Consider the following 3,267-nt stretch of genomic DNA (forward strand, 5'->3'; position numbering starts at 1 on the left):
CTCTTTTAATTGAATGATCAAATTACATATTAATCATATTTATTAAATAGTAGAATAACAAAATTTTAAAAGAAATATTAATTGTGGCAAGCAAATAAAAATCGATGATATAATGTAGCAAAATTAAAAGGGCATGACTAAATGTGACAATGCAACAATAGTCGATGACTAAAAGTGAAATTTGTTCTAATAATAATAATAATTCAATAATAATAATAATAACCATAGTAATAATAATAAGGCAACATGATATATATATATATGATAGAAAATAATGGGAAAAAATAACAAGATTTTATTTGAAGAGTGAAAACTGGGGAAAAGGCAAAACCTAGCTAAAAGATATATATCATATCATTGACCTAAGTTCATTTAAAAATGAAAGAATGAATTGAAGTAAAATTGTTTAAAATATTATAGTAATTTTTAACGACAATTGAATTCAGTTGAAATTGATTCTCATATATTAAGAAGTATATCATCAATCCATCATCAGAAGTAAAATCTAAAAAAAAAAATCTTCAAATTTAGTGACACGTGCCTATACTTTTAGTTAAGAATCCATAGACTCAATTGATTATCTCAAATGCATTTAAAACATAATAAAAAAAAATGCACCTGTTTTCAAAAAAAAAAATAAAAAACGCACCAAAGTATTGGTTGATACAAAACCTGCAGAGTACATTCTTTGATAAAGTTTTGAGCAAAGAATATGATTCAAAGCAACCAACAAGCTAAGTATAAATAAATATATTGTGTGTACTAACTTTCTTTTCCCTTAGCTTAATACGTAATACACTAAGCTACAAACTGGAATCTCTTCTTTTCCCTTTCTCAATTATTTCTTTATACACTGTCTTGTCATTTTATGTTTTCTTGCCACCAAACCAAACAACCAACAAAATTTGTTATATTCAATATGTATTTGGTTGGCGTCTATATTGATAATATATAGTTTGTCTTGATTTATTATATGTAAATTACAAAATGATGGGACCATCCATCTAAAAACATCATAATGGTTTAATTGAAAGCTGGAGATGAATTATTACATATCACATATGCTTTATTGTTAATTAATTATAATTAAAAAGGATGATGCGTTGTTTTAGGATTTGTTTGGAAGTGAAGTAGTGAACAATGTTACTCTATCAGAGCCTTGTGGATTTTCAATAATGGGCTTCGTTTACTCTGCAGGATAAGAATAATTGCTTCACGCTAAAGATAGCTTGTTTGGACGAGATTGAGATTGAGGTTGCTCCTGAGATTGGGATTGAGGTTACTTGAGTAGGCAAATTATTATGTTGAAAGTGATCTGTGGGTGCATTTTTAATATACTAAAAGTAACAATCCTTCCTCAGAATGTAGAAGCCCGTCTGTAATGATCAAGTGGATGCATGTAGACGGTTGTTTCTCGCATTTAGCATTTGTTCTCACTACGTTGTTTTGTACGGATTCCTCCTCCTCCTCTCTCTCTCTCTCTCTCACACACACACATACATATTAAAAGTATATATTATTTGTATATTAAAAGTACATTTTTAATATATTAAAAGTATATTATTTGTATATTGAAAATTTATTACTTTAATATAGTATTTTAATTAGTAAATTTAACTTGCAAATGAAAATTTAATACTTGTGAGTAATTCCGAGATTGCAATGATTGTTAATTTATAATTTTATACTCCGTATATTATAACATCATTGTACTTTTTTAATGTCAGAAATATAATATAAATAGAAAGTTTTGTATTTAGCGTAATTCTTTATTTTTCTTCAATTCCTTTAGCTTTTTTCACTCTTTAATATTTTCATTACTGTGAAATTAATAACACATACAAAAGTAGATTTGTTCAACCTTGCAATTGCATATATGAAAAAAGAAAAAGATTTCAATATTAATAAACGCACTTGTATCAAAGTTATACTCCAATTATTATTATATTTTGAGAAAAATGTCAAATAAGCTATCGAACTTTACCTAAAAAGTCAATTAGTTCTCTAAACTTTAAAGTTGCAATTAAACCGATCAACATCTCATTTTGGTGCAATAAGCCCAAAAATCGATTGGTGACATGCTATCACAAGTCACTAGGGTTTCGATCAACATTCCGGCCACCTCCGACTAACTTGGGCGAGATTTTTGGAAACAAATCGAGACCATCAACCGTAGAGATGTCTACAGTCTCGATTTGCTGTCGGAAATGTCGTGGGAGTTAGCTAGAGGTAGCCGGAATATGATTTGATTGGAACCCTAGTGACTTGTGATAGCATGTCACTAATCGAATTTTGAGTTCATTACACCAATATAAGATATTGATGTGTTTAATTGCTGTTGGTCCCAAGGGGATGGGGTACAAGTCTAGAGGGGGGGGGGTGAATAGACTTGTATAAGATTTTGCAAATCTTTTCAACCTCTCGTGTGTATTGAACTTAGGATGTTTAGGTTCGATACCTCACGAGGTGAAGACAAAGTTTTATGCGCAGCGGAAATGTTATCCCCTTTTAGTTAGCACGAGTTTGAGTTAGTTCGAGAAGTGTGTTTATATGCAGTGCAATCGAGAGGTTAGCGAGAGATAAAAAACAGTAAGTAAATGCAAGAGAGATTTTTAAGTGGTTCGGCCAACCCGCCTACGTCCACTCTTCTTCCAGAAACTCCCTGGAAGGATTGCACTAAAAACTTCCCTTTTTAGTACAATATCGAGCGCTTGAGCTTTGATCACGAAGCCCGCCTCAAGCCTCAGGTTTTTCGCCCCGCTTCTTGTTACTCCACCTCTCGAGCACTTGACCTTTGATCACCAAGCCCATGTGTTTTCTCGCTGTTTTGAATATCAGGATGATATTCCAAGTTGAGCACTTGCACTTGAACGTTTTAGACAGACACTCTTAAGAATTTCGAACCTCTTTTCTTTTTACTCCTTTTTCTCTTTTCCCCTTTTTTTTTTTTTCTTTCTGTGTCTTTACGTCCTTATATGAGAGTAGAGGAATAATTCCGTTGGAGGGAAAATTATTCCGTTTGAAATTTGTCTCCCATGCTGATCATGGGTCTTGCGTATTTTCAGCATATTTCATGGAGTGGTGATCTTGTAACTTGAACCTCTTTGTCTTGTAGTGAATATTCCATAGTTCACTTTTCTTGAGTCCATGCTCCAATTTTGTCTTTTGGTAAAAGTTACTCTTTTTATATTCCCATTATTCCTTGATTGTAGGGAATCAGACCACTTCAGCATTGGTGCACCTTTTGACCGTTTGTGGTGGAAATCT

The sequence above is a fragment of the Ipomoea triloba genome, chromosome 1, assembly GCF_003576645.1.
Source record: "Ipomoea triloba cultivar NCNSP0323 chromosome 1, ASM357664v1".
Classification (NCBI taxonomy): domain Eukaryota; kingdom Viridiplantae; phylum Streptophyta; class Magnoliopsida; order Solanales; family Convolvulaceae; genus Ipomoea; species Ipomoea triloba.